Source organism: Mastigoproctus giganteus, chromosome 7 (assembly GCF_048544385.1).
Source record: "Mastigoproctus giganteus isolate SK-2022 chromosome 7, ASM4854438v1, whole genome shotgun sequence".
Lineage (NCBI taxonomy): Eukaryota > Metazoa > Arthropoda > Arachnida > Uropygi > Thelyphonidae > Mastigoproctus > Mastigoproctus giganteus.
The window spans coordinates 160,781,816-160,796,617 of NC_143581.1; the positions used below are offsets into that span (position 1 = coordinate 160,781,816).

Sequence of the window (14,802 nt, forward strand, 5' to 3'; positions counted from 1 at the left end):
GGAAACAGTGCCTTCAGCCATTTGTTTCTTGATGTTGAGAGCTCCATGCAGCAGTGTTTATCACTGTGAGCTGTTTATTTATGAGGTTATCCTGTCAAACGTGCTGCAAAGTCTTTTGCTTAATTAATGTCGAGGGATACAATGCAAAGATTAAGAAGTGCAATGTGTACCCTAATATGACATCTGACATTAGACAAGTCCCACATGGAGATGACTTGCTGATTCCATGCCCTTCACTTATAATGGAGAATGTAGCAACAGAGAATGCTAAAAGTGAAACTTCTGAAGATTAAATTAAAGTCTACATGCCTGGAGACATTTAGCCCAGCCCTCAAATGTTTTCGCAGCATGAATTCAATGATGTGGTAAGAGATTTAAATTTACCACAGGAATCTGCAGAACTCCTTGGTTCTCAACTTAAGTCAAAAAAATCTTCTAACACATGGTATGTTTTTTCATTGTACAGACTTTGAGAATGAGAACTAGTTCCCCTACTTTTCTGAGAATGATTCTATGGTTTTTTGCAGTAATATAAATGACTTAATGAATTATTTAGTTACAATCCTGCACAGTGGAGACTTTTTATTAACTCATCAAAGAGGAGTGTTGTTCCACAGTGGAAATAAATATGGGTCATTCCAGTAGCTCACTCTGTGTATTTGAAAAAAACATATGAGAACTTGAAGTTGTTGACAAATATGAACTATGAAGAACATAGTTGGTTGGTCTGTCTGACTTTAAAGCGACAGGCATGCTACTTGGTCAGCAATCTGGCTACACAAAAATGTCTTGCTGTTTGTGTCAGTGAGAAAGTCTGGCAAGGAGTAAGCACTAGGATATCAAGGTCTGGCCAAAGAGGAGCAGTTTGTTACCTGGATCATGAAATATGGTTCGTAAACTGCTGGTAGACCTACAACTGCTCTCCTTCCACCCTTGCACATCAAACTGGATTCAATGAAACAGTCTGTGAAAGCTTTACCTCAGGAAGTTCTCTGCTTCAACTACTTTTGTACTAAATTCCCACTAATCACACAAGAGAAGCTAAAACAAGGTATTTTTGTTGGACCTCAAATTTGCAAATTGATGAGAGACTAAAATTTTGAGGGAACTATGGCTAAAAGAGAAAAATAGGCATGGATTAGCCTCAGGTCTGTTGTTGAGAACTTCTTAGGGAACAAGGATCCAGAATACAAGAATAAAGTTTACTACTACTACTACATGTTGGCAAACTTTCAGAAGTTAGGCTGCAACATAAGTGTCAAGGGACATTTTTTATACTCCCACAACAACTTCTTCCCAGAAAATCTAGGAAGTGTTAGTGTAGAAGAGAATGAGAGGTTTCACCAGGCCATTAAAGACATGGAGATGAGGTACTAGGGGAAGTGAAATGTCAACACGATGGCCGACTATTGTTGGATGCTGAAGAGGGATCGTAAAGTAGAAGAATCAGCAAGAAAATCAAAGAAACAAAATGACCTATTGTAGATCAGTTTTTAAAATGAGAGGTGAGTGTTTAGCAGACTTTTTACCACACTGCCCTTTTTAATAGTTTTCAACATGTATTTAAATATATAGAAGTCTGGTAAAAGTAGCATTTTGTTATAATTTCAGTGTACAAATTCCGCTAAAATTGATAAATATTTGTGAAAAATCAAATTTTTTTCAAGATTTTTGAATAAACCTGAAATGATGAAAATAAATGGAAGTCATTTTTGCAATAAGCATTTGAAAATGACTCAGAAACACCCTTTTCTGGGAAAAGGGTGACGTTTTTTCTTCACAATGTAGAGTAGCATAATCTTTACAACTGTTGTACTCACTTTTTTGCTTATTTTGCTCCTCTTTAATCCTGTAATTGATCATTTGGTTGGTGAGGGAGTCAGTGGGAGACTCACCCACCGACTCTCCCTCTCCTACCAACTTAGGGAATATGATTAAATTTTTCTTGGATATGATTACTCTGACAGTCCACGTTAGAGACAGAACTTTGGAATCTCCTCGTCTCAATCTTTTCTGGCTTAAAATCTCTTTACATCATTCTATCAAATTCATCTGCTGCCTCTATCATTCTCCCAACTCTACTAATCACTTGTTATACTTTGACTTCCTTTCTTTGAAACTTGACTTTCTCCAGTGAGGTAATTTTCCTTGGCAATTTTAACATTCCCAACTCCAACTGGCTTCAGTTTTATAGTCAGGTGAAACCAGCTGGTCAAGATGTTAAAGCTTTTGCAATTACTGATGACCTTGCACAGATTGATCTGTTACCTATCAGAATACCAGCAAATCCCAATGACACCCCCTTGATATTTTCCTCACAAACATGGTTGAGGTGAGTGGTCCTCTAAGCATCTCATATTGCAACTTGGTGATTGTCCCTTCTCCAATGGAGCCCTTCTTTACATGGTAATTCTCAGCCTTGCATTGTTTGGCATTATAAGAATATGAAATGGGATGACCCGTGAGAGATCTATTCTTTTTTTTCCCTCTTGGCTAAATCTTGTGATGTCAATGTTTACTCGAACTATGTTAGTGCAATTATTCTTGTAAGGATGAAATCCTTTACTTCACACTTCACCTTAAAATCTCATCCTTTATCTAAACCTTGGGTTTTTAATAAGTACGTTAAGACTGTTCAAGATAAGAACATTCGCATATCACACAAATGGCTCGCATACAAATCTCTAGGCTCATTCTCCAAATACACTAAGGCTTGTAACAATAGTAAAGTAATTATTAATCAGTCCAAATTAAATTCTGTATTGGCTTTAAGTAGAAAAAAAAAATTGTTTCTTGTCTAAACAATCGTGCAGCATTTTAGTCTCTTAACAAAGCCATTGGACACAACGTTTGCCAGTCTATAATTCCAACTCTGTTAAAATCTGATGGTTCTATTGCTGCATCAGCTAAAGATAAAGCTGATTTATTAGCATACTACTTTGCTTCTAACTCTTGTATTGACAATCTTGGTAAATCATCTCCTACCATTTCCATTAAATGCAACTCAATACCTCATCTGGCCTTCTGTCAAAAGGACATCAGAAGAATTTTGAACAGTCGATGCCAAGAAAGCTGCAGGTCTTGATGGTATTTCACCATTTGTTTTCAAAACCTGTGCTCCTGAACTAGCTCCTGTTCTGTGTTGCCTTTTTACATTTTCTAATTCGACTGGTGTTTTTTTTTCCTGCATGGAAATTTGCTCATATCGAGCCAGATCCAAAAAAAGGGTGACAAATCCCTCCAATCTAATTATCCTCCCATTGCACTCACTCCTACTCTTTCTAAAGTAGTGGAGAAATCTTTTATCTGCCAAACTTCTAAACTATCTAGAAACCTTCCATCTGATCAATGATCACCAATATGGATTCTAGCAATGTTGGGCAATATTTTTGCTTATGTTAACCATCTATGGATACCTTCAATGGAAAAGTTTGGTGAAGTCAAGGGGTTGATCTTCACATTTCTAAGACCTTTGATCATGTTTGGAATGAAGACCTAAACAAACTTCCATCTTATGGATTTCCAACTGTTTTTTTGCAACTGAGTATCCAGTTCTCTCTTTGAACACTCACCTGATTTTTTTTGATTTGGTTGTTGTTGGCACATCGGCTTCTGTGGCCATATTGCACCTCCCAAGGTTTTTGCAGTACTTTGATCCAAGCCCGAGGCGGGAATCGAACCCGCAACCTTTGGGTTGCCGGGCAGGTACTTTACCCACTCGGCTAGCCCGGTCGGCCCTGAACACTCACCTGCAGGTGAGTGGTCAGAGAGAGAACTGGAACCAGCGTTAGTGTAGAACTTTGAAGATAGATAAGAGAACTTCAAAAATAGATAGGTATCTATCTTTGAAGTTCTCCACTAATGCCGGTGTTCCACAAGTTTCAGGTTACTCCTCCACCCTTTTCTCTTCTATATTAAACTTCCACAGAATGGAAATCCTGTTCATAGTTTTGCTGCCGACAGCACATTGCATTCCATCTTCTAGTCTGAGAATTTTGAGCTGATGGGAGCAGATGAAGTTTCTGAAAACTTTTATAGTTTTATTGGCCTAATTAGCATATTAAATTGTATTCTAAAAATAGCTTTCTTGTCCTAGTCACATTCATTAGTTTATTTTTAAATTTTAGGTAGAGATTCTGTAAATTACTACTTAATATATGTAGAACCTTTGTATCGATGATTTGATGCGAATATTGTACCTCATAACATTAGTGCGTGACTAAAGTTATGAGGTACGATAACTTAAAAAAAGTTACTAGACTTAAAAAAAAAAGTTATTAGAATTCCCCTATCTTAATTTTGCTAAGTAGGTATCTCGAAAGATTGAATCACACAGGTTGGTGTTAACAGATAATTTTATTAGCTATTATAATTAACTTATAACTTTACATGCATAATGGTATAGCATAAACTTGATAATGTAATATATATTTAATAATGTAAAGTTGATAACTTAATACATATCATTGCTGCACAACTGGTGCAGCACTATTATTGCATTTAAATAGATTACTTTAGTATAGTATTCTCAATTAAATTGAATTTGAGCAGAAATCATGCCTCAGATCAGAGCAGCAAAGCAAAGGGCTCAAGTTAGCAGGAGTGCTGTGGTTTTGGGGGAGAAAGTGGAGCAGTTGTCCTTTGAATTACAGCCTCACGAAAAGTACTGCTTGTTTGATGTTTGCAGGGTGGATGCCCTGGTAGCAATTAAGTTGTGGGCTCCATCGGGCTCACAAATGATCCCACAGGAGGTAGCTACTGTTGGTAAATGTACTGTGTAGGGAAATGGGAAATATATTGTGGAAAAAGGATAGGTGTAATAGGAGTAGGGTACATCTATCAGGGGCAAAGGTTAGGATTGTACAGCAGATATCCCCCTTTAAGGGCACAAAGGGTGATGTTGTACACATTGGTAATAATAACATTAAGCCCAGGAGATATAAGGACTTACTTAACAAGGAGAGAGCAATGTTGAAAAAAAGTCATGAGTTAGGGTAGGTGTAATAGGAGTAGGGTACATCTATCAGGGGCAAAGGTTAGGATTGTACAGCAGATATCCCCCTTTAAGGGCACAAAGGGTGATGTTGTACACATTGGTAATAATAACATTAAGCCCAGGAGATGTAAGGACTTACTTAACAAGGAGAGAGCAATGTTGAAAAAAAGTCATGAGTTAGGGTTAAATATGAAATTGCCTGCAATTCTCCCCACACATGACAGGAGGCAGCACATGACAAGAGCTTTGTCAATCAATTTAGCCATGAACAGATTGTGCAAGGCTCGTGGGGTTGAATTTTTCTCGGTGTGGTCTTTTTTAACAGGAGAGAGACTGCTTCTACAGTGATGGTATACACTTAAACAGAAAGGGTGCAAGAATATTTGTCGATGCTATTGAGGCAGTGTTAGGTGGATTGGAAAACTCCTAGCTTGGGGGACACACAGACTAATAGATTAACAACAGTCCCAGGCAGAAGTGAAAGTGATTCTTGCACTGCTTCTAATGGAACATGCTGAAGCCTGAAAAGCAAGTCACTGGAGATTTCAAGGACTGCTACAGGTTACCATGGAAAAAGAAATACATGGGCAGTGTTAGGCTAACTAAGAGCAAGAACAGGTGCATGTATTCTTGCATGCATACCAATGATAGCAGCAGAATATATAAATTTGATGATTTTGAAGTGCTCGCCAAGTCATTAAATGAAGACATGGGAATTCAGAGACGTGGTGTTATTCAGAAATAAGAGATGCAGAATACAGGGACTTCAATGTATATATACAGAAAGGACATAATGTATAGTGTTATTTGTAATGCAGTTCCGGGATTCCCCCCAACTCCGCTTCAGGCGATGTAATGAATACAAAACTCTGTAAAGACCAGGTAGGTTAGTGAGTGTAGTATTAGTTTGGGGTTCTGCTGGTTGTTGTTCATCTGCCCTCAACCTATGAGATGTGTTTTCAAACAAAAACCTCTAGTTTACCATCCAATGCCATGAGGTGGCCAAGCAGCAGGAAATGTAAAGCACCAGCAGGGCAAACCCTGTGGCAGCAAAAGCTACAGACAGGGAGAGCCTGGTATAAAAAAAAGAAAAAAGAAAAAGAAAAAAAGATGAAGGTAGGAGTGGGATGACAGGAAGTGGGGTGGGGGTTTAAAGTAGTAGAGAGAGAAAGTGAGGGGCAATAGTGAAGATGCCCACCTGGATGAAAGGGGCAGAAGAAGAGCACCACAGGAATGGATGTCCATCCTTCCTTGGGAGATAGGAGTAGACAGGGTGGCAGGGTTACCTACCAGGAGAAGGGAGCCATACAGGTTGGGAGGAGGGGAGTGAGTGTGTGTGTGTATTCATGTAAGAGGTGGCTCCTAGGCAATTGCCCATCTCCACCTTGGACATATGTGATGGAAGTAGATTCTCTACATAGTGGGTCTGAAAAAAGTACATAAAAATAAAACTTAGAAGTCTGAATGTGTTTTGTTGTGTCAGGCCACTTTGCCACCAGAGAGCAGCTAACACCTGGGTAGCTGCTTCTTGGTGTCCATCCCTAGGCACGACGAGCCGGACCTGGGTCTACTATCACTGTAGAGCACGTTAAGCTCTCAAGATTGCACACACTCAATGGAGGTAGTGCAATACTGGAGGGTGCCAGCATATCCTGCTCCCTGATTGTCCAAACCTGGGAGCCAGCAATAAAAAAAAAAAAAAAAAAAGTTGGTTGTTCTCACTCCCCATCCTTATAGGATGTGGAGTGAGAACAACCAACCCATGTGATAGGAATGATAATAAGTAAAGGGATCCCTATGTTGAGCACCTGGGTTGGTGCTCTATCCCACACTAGCTGGGGGGGGGGGGGTAAGCCATACTGCCCAGTGTCAGCATCCCACACCACACTGGTTAAGTAGCCATGGCATGATATCTGCTAGGGGCCATCTGCCTACTGGGGGGGGGAAGGAATGATACAGGGCAGGCAGTTTTGTTCACTCATAACTGCTCTCATTCTGGTTGTATAATTTTTCTTATATTTTATACTGATTTGTACTTTTTTCTACCTTTCTGTTAAGTTATAAACTTTTTTTTCCCACATCCATCTCCTTTCTTACACCAACAAGGTAGGGGAATGCAATGGTGTGTAATGTACTTAATATACTAAATATCTAGTAATATTTAATTTCTACATCTAATAATCTACACCGATATTATATAGTAATATTTAATAGAGGATAGAGAATAAAGACTAAGGTTTAGTAAATAATTAACTTAATCAATGTGGTTTGCGCCCTTTCACACTCACAGACATACCCCCATTTCTGCCCCACTTCTGGCATTTATCTCATTTACTCACTTCTTTCTTGCTGCAGATCTTGCAAGCTGGGGGGTGGGGTACAGTGCATGTTGTTAGTATATAGTTGAAATTGTGTTAGTACTTCTAAATAATTATATTACTGTTAACTATGTGTTCTTGCAGCCAATTACATTCATTCCTTCACTCACTCCCATTTACCATTAGACAATCACTCTCTCCTGCTCTCTTACTGGTCACTCTCTTTCACCAAAACTAAATTTGTTCCCTCTTACCACAACTCCTGTTTCACTGCTACCATTCGGTGCCCAGCACATTCACTCAGTCTGTCACACTCTTTCATTCATCCTTCTTTCATTCTGCATTACATCCCCTTGCTACTTGCTTACCAATATTTCTCAGGAAAGCTGCTTCCCTGGCTGCCTGTAGATCTCCCTCCCCTACATTTACTTATTTGGTAGGGACTCCCCATAGGGGCAGGGTAATGCTATGGGGGGGGGCCCTAGTCAATCTGGTTCATTCAGATTTGGGTATTAGTTGGGTTCTTGGTATATCATTTTTTTTTTTTTTTTTTTATGAAAACCCCAAACACGAAAGGTATCAAAACCTATAGTACTTAGTACCGTGCATGGGTTGAAGGAGAAGTATGGGGGGAGGGGGGGATGCCGGAAACTTTGCTCTAGAGACTAAACATAGATTTCACCACTTCAAGCCTCCAATAAGCAAAGTGGTGGTATTTCACCGTTTAATGAAAGTCATCTACCACCTGTGCCCACTCTTCACTTTCGCCACAGGTACAGTTTGGGTCATCAGTCAGCCTTAAAGAAGTTAATTCAGCCTTTAGGGAGCCGTGACCTGTCAACTCTAGAAGGAAGGGGATGAATCAGATTGGTCCACTTGATATCGATGGGTCAACTGTTGATGATCCTGCTCAGGTAGCTAACAAACTAAATGAATATTTTGCATCGACATTCACACATGAGGAGTTATTCAGCGAGGGGAATGCCAGAGGTGTATTGAACTCTAGCAGTCAGCTACAGATTCTTGAAATAACTGGGAGTAAAGTGGAGGAGAAACTGTTGAAGATAAACACAAGAAAGGCACCCGGGGTGGATGGGATCTATCCAGTTATTTTAAAGGAGGCAGCAAAGGAAGTAAGCAAACCCTTAGCCATAATTATGAGAGCTTCCTTGGACTCAGGGGAGGTACCCATAGACTGGAAATGTGCAAATGTGACCCCAATTCACAAAGGAGGATCAAAGGCTGACACAAGTAATTATAGACCTGTGAGCTTAACTTCTGTTCCAGGAAAATTAATGGAGGCACTGGTTAAAGACGCACTGCAGGATCATTTAGACAAGACTTCAGTTATAGCTCAGACACAGCATGGTTTTGTTAAGGGGAAGTCTTGCCTGACCAACTTGATTGGATACTATGATGCAGTCACAAAAGAACTGGATGCAGGGAATAACTTTGATATTATATACTTGGATCTTAGAAAGGCTTTTGATACTGTTGCACATAGAAGACTGCTACACAAATTGGAGCAGTGTGACATTGGAGGCAAATTGCTGCTATGGATAAAGGGGTGGTTGAGGGGGAGAAGACAGAGAGTGGTAATCAATGGACACTGCTCATCGTGGACTAATGTTATTAGTGGAGTCCCTCAGGGCTCAGTGTTGGGTCCATTATTGTTTTCTGTATTTATAAATGATATTGATGATGGTATATCAAGCTTAATGTCCAAGTTTGCAGATGATACAAAGGTTGGCAGGGTTGTCAAGGACACTACTGACACTATGCTGCTGCAACAGGATCTGGAAAGGTTGAGCAGATGGGCTGAGAGGTGGCAAATGAAGTTTAACATTGACAAATGTAAAGTACTACACATGGGAAACAGCAACCCCAGAGCAACGTATCAACTCTGTGGTACTACGCTGACAGTGGTAGAGAATGAAAGGTACTTGGGGGTGATTGTGCAGGCAGATATGAAGTTCTCTGAGCAGTGTAGACGGGCTGCAAGAATAGCTCATGGAGTATTGTCAATGATATACAGGAATTTTTCCAGCAGGGATAAGGAGGTGATTATTCCATTGTATAAGGCAATGGTCAGGCCACACCTAGAGTACTGTATACAGGTCTGGAGGCCTCATTTCAAGAAGGATGTAGAGCTGCTGGAACGAGTACAGAGAAGGGCAACAAGATTAGTGAATGGAACAAAGGGGTGCTCTTACGAAGAAAGGCTTAAGTTTTGCAAATTACAGTGTCTGGAGACTAGGCACCAGCGAGGTGATCTGATAGAGGTGTATAAAGCCTTGAATGGTTTAAGCATGCTCAATGCGGATGGGATTCTTCCTCTAGCTCAGAAAAATCACCTGAGAGGGCATAAATTCAAATTGAGGAAAGACAGATGTAGGATAGACGTGCGGAAATTTGCCTTTAGCCAGCGGGTGGTTGGTTGGTGGAACAGACTGCCATCCCTTGTGGTGGAGGTTGATAGCCTAAATAAGTTTAAGGCTCAGCTGGACAGGTATTTTGAACGAACAGAGGGGTGAAGTGGAAGTGGGTTTTTTTTTTTTTTTTTTTTGGCTGATGTTGCATAAGCTTGCTTTCTTGCATCAAATGCCTCTACTAATGCTAATGCTAATCTGTCAGGGAGCTGGATACAGCAACCCTATCTGTTAAAATGTCATCATCTGGGCATGGTAAGAGACATGGACACTTTGTTTATAGATTGTTGTTTTGCTATGGAGGCTGTAAGGGTAATGCTACGGGGTTAGTAAATACTTATACTGCCTCTGGATATTTCTCTGTATTTCGAATACCTTTTGCATAAAGCTTGTGAAGGCTTTATAATTATTTTCTTCTATTATAAATAAATGTTCTTGCCACCTAGGTAGGGGACCAATTTCTGCTATTAGTTGGGTTCTTGGTATATCATACATTATATATTCATATAGAATGTGTGCCCAGTCTTCACTTTCGCCACAGGTACAGTTTGGGTCATCAGTCAGCCCTAAAGAAGTTAATTTAGCCTTTAGGGAGCCGTGACCTGTCAATTATTATTATTATTAGCCATATGGTGCAAGGAAGCCTGAGGCTTATGCTGCACCGGCCAAAAAAAATTCCCTATTACCCTGAGAGAGAGAGAGAGAGAGAGAGAGAGAAGTAGAAAGGAATCACCAAGAAAGGGAAGAATGATAATATCCAGCTCAGGACCCTGGGTGTGCCAAGCCCAAACTCACCAGATATGAGCCCCTGGGGATAATATAAACGTTGTGAAAAGTAAAGAGTCATACCATTTTGGTGGCTTGGGATAACCACTGCCACCTGTGTCAAGGGCTATCCCCAGAATTTATGTGGGTATGCTCTTCTTAAGTCTGTGTACAAGCCTCTTTTGGCTATTTCCAAGTAAGTAAAGTTGAAGAGCACCAGCCAGCATCTACAGTGCTGGTGTGCTTATAGTGCAACATGCTCTGGTGATAGTGAGAAGTATCGTTCAATGAATTGTCTCTAATTTGTTCCTATTTCTGACTATGGCTGTGTGGGTAAATCATGCACCGGCTCCATAGGTGATGACAGACAAGAACATTACTCGGTATACGATTGCCAGGGTCCTTCTTTTGAGCCCCCAGTCAGCCCGACTGATCCCGGCAATCATGCCTGCGTAGTTTCTCACTTTTTTTTTTTTTTTTTTTTTGCCAAGTATGCCAAATGGAGATAAAAAGTTAATTCTGAATCAAAAACAACCCCTAGGTATTTTAGTTCTGATACCATTAATTTTAATTTGAGTGCTCTCCTTAGGTTTTCTTTCAAAAGTATGGGTTTAGTTTTTTCAGGTGATATCCGGAGCATGTGCATTTGTGCCAACTCCTGCAGTTGCACAAGGGTTGCATTTGATCTTTGCTCTATAACCACTCTTGTGTTTCCTTTTACAAGGAGAATCAAATTGTCCACAGAGGCTAGGCTTTCTGCTGGGCCAGAAATTTATCTAGAACAATTGTCTAGAAGAAAGGGCTTGAGCCCTGCAGGCAACCTTTGTTCACAGGGCATGTCAATTCCTGGAACCTTGTGTGAACTGAGATACTTCTGTCTTTATGGTAGCTGTTTATAACCTTATAGAGGTTTTATGGGACATTTGCCTGGCAGAGTCTCCAACGGACACTATGCCATCAGAGTGAATCAAATGTCCCAGCAAACTCTATAGAAATTGCCAACATGTACTTTTCCTCTGTATTTTTTTACTTTGTCCACAGTGCAGGTAATGATAATCCTTGGGGTCTTATTTATAAGATAGTTCGTAATAAGATTGACTCTAGATGTTTACAGGACTATCAAGGAAGATTTACTGGAGACTACTGATTGGATGAATATAGTTAATGTTATTCTTGACAGACTATTCCAGGTTGATGATCTAACTACTGATTCTGTTGTACATTCAAATATTCGAGTTGCAAATTCGCTTTATACCACCAATATCCAGACAAAAGAATTTACCGCTGATGAGTTAACCTCTGTTGCTAAAAAGATTAATATTAAGAAATGTCCAGGGATAGACCTTGTTGAAAATATATTTGTTTTGTGATTATTGAAATTGCATCCACAAGTGCTACTTTTGCTTTTTAATAAATGTCTCCAAGAAGTATGGATTTGGTCTCATACCTGATATGTGGAAAATTGCACTTTTAAAAAAAAAGATAAATAAACATTAAATCCTAGATCTTATAGGCCTATTGCACTTTTTCCAAATCGTGGGAAGTTGCTAGAGCATCTAATGCAGGCCTGGAAAAACTTTTGGGCTGAAGGGCCACAACAGGACTTCAAAAAGAAGGCGGGCCGCACGTAAAGTACTATTTTTAGATATATATTATTTGTTATCATGAAGAAGAAATATAACATAAAAAAATTATTCTCTAACAACCAAGAATTTAATGAGATGAACAGAACTGTTTTACATCTTTTAACTTTTTTTTTTTAAATTTCGGGTATTAATTTTGTAGTTGAGATTCTTAAAACTGCTTGTAAATGCTCATCGGTGATGCATGATCGTAAAGAATTTTTATTTAGATTCATGATGGAAAATGTTTGTTCACATATGTAGGTTGATCCAAAAATAACCAACATTTTTCGGGCAAAATCTTTAAGTTCATCGAATTTGTCAGAATTAAGAGTATTATAAAATTTACAGATTTCCTCAAGACGGTGCAATTCCCTTAAATCGGTATCACACTGCAGATCTATAATCTGAAGTTGTGGTTCACTTGGTGCACTATCAATTTCTATTGAAAATGGGTCGCGCACTATTGCCAAACTTGTCTCAATTTTTCGGAAGTCGCCAAATCTTCGTGAAAAGTCGTCATTCAAAGCGTTAATAATTTCACAATATTTTTCAAATTTACTTTCTGGAATCTTCAGCAACTTCATGGTTGGAAAGTGGAAATTGGAGAGACAAAGAACAATTGGAGTTTTAATTGAAATCCATTCAAACTTTTTACCATATCATGGGCGTATAAATTTTTCCCTTGTAAAACGGCGTTGAAAGTATTTAAGTGTGTAACGATGTTCAGGGTAAACACAAATCCAATTATTATCAGTTAATTCGGGAAAGTCCATAATATTTTTCAGTTTTAAAAATAGAATGATGTCACCTTTAATATCCCATACTTGCCGAAGAACTTTTCCTAAGCGAAGCCATCGAATTTGGCTATGATAAGGAATATCTGTGTACTCGGATTTAGTATCTTGAAGAAATTCGTTAATTTCTTCAAGATTAACGAATTAACGTTAATTAACGAATTGTCTGTTTCAGGCCCCTCGACAGTATTAAATTTACTAGTAAATAAACTTTTACTAGTTAAATTTTACTAGAATTACTAAATTTTACTAGTTAATTTACTAATATAAGATGTGACATGTTCAACTTTTAACACATTTTTACATAACACTTGTTGATGTATAATACAATGAATTGTAATTAAATTATAATCAGGATAATTTTCACAAATTTTATCCTGAATTGTCTTTAACGCTCCAACATTTTTACATGTCAAACTTGGTGCTCCGTCAGTTGTTATGCTTACCATTTTGTTCCATTTTAAATTATATCTTGTTAAGCATTTTTCAACTTTTTCAAATATATCAGCTCCCGTTGTTGGGTCTTTAAGAGATTCCACTGAAAGAAGCTCTTCGATAATTTCAAAATTAAAGGTACATCCACGTATGAAAATTAATAACTGCGCAGTATTCTTTTGGTCGTTACTTTTGTCGAAAGCTATCAAGTACCATGTTATGGATTTTAATACTGATAATAATTGCTCATTCAAATTTGTATCAATACATTCAATTCTTCTTACTACAGTTCGCCGAGATAAACTTATATTCTCAAATTTGTGTTTAATGTCAGGACATATAATTCCACAAGCTTCAGTCATACATTCTTTAATATAGTCTCCATCAGAAAAAGACCCGTTGATTTTTGCAATTATATGAGAATTAACAACTTGCCTCTACAGTAGCTTCTTGTTCCTTAGTTACCTGCGTAAACACATTTTGTTGTGTAGATAAATTTTGAATCAATCCATCAGCAGTTTTCTTTCTCGGTTCCGGAGTTAAATTGGCACCATATTTGGAATGTTTAGTAGTGAAATGTCTTTTAATATTGTACTCTTTTAACACTGAGACACTCTCCCTGCAGATGAGATAAATAGTCTCGTTATTTATGTTAGCAAAAAAAATATTTGTGTTCCACTCTTCATTGAAGACACGATGCTCTTGTTGAATTTTTCGTTTTTTATTCATTTTTAATAGGGCGTAAATTACTTTTTATCGCTACTGGCACCAAGATCATAACCAAAGATAACGCAAAAAATCTAACTGTGGGATGACCGTCAGAGAAAACATATTGGAACTGTGGCCGGTCAGCAGTCCTATCCTATTACTCTGCCACCGCAGCAAAGCCGTTGTCGTCGTCACCGGTTGTCTGTTACCGTAGTTTCGCGCGGTTAGTTTATAATCGCAAATTATATCATTATAAAAGCGGCCGTTGGCGTCTATGGCTGGACCTGCAAGCATAAATTCTCTGTTGTCCTTGCAATGCATTCCATATTTGGGGTTAAAACCTCTGCTATTATATTTAGCTGTTAGGTTTTTTTCTCTGCAATTTTTTTATAATAAATATCAGTCATTAACTCCCTTTCAGGAGTTGATTCTATTATGTCAAATATTAGTTATTAGCATTACTAGAGGAAAATGATGTAAGAAAGCAAGCTTATTATTATCATCATTAGCCATATGGTGTAAGGAAGCCTGAGGCTCATGCTGCACCAGCCACAAAAAAAAAAAAAAAACATTTCTCAATTACCCTGAGAGAGAGAGAGAGAGAGAGAGAGAGAAAACAAGGGTCAGAAGTAAGTAGAAGGGAATCGTCAAGAAGAGAAGAATGAGTGCCAAGCCCATACTCACCAGATACAAGCCCCTGGGGCTTATACAGCATCAGCAACCCCCCCAATT

General features: G+C 38.7%; 1 protein-coding gene across 3 annotated transcripts in view; it reads right to left on the reverse strand.

Annotated features, from left to right (window-relative positions):
• Tnks (tankyrase) overlaps positions 1–14,802 on the reverse strand; it is a 637,218-nt gene that overhangs the window by 142,893 nt on the left and 479,523 nt on the right. The window lies entirely within an intron of this gene.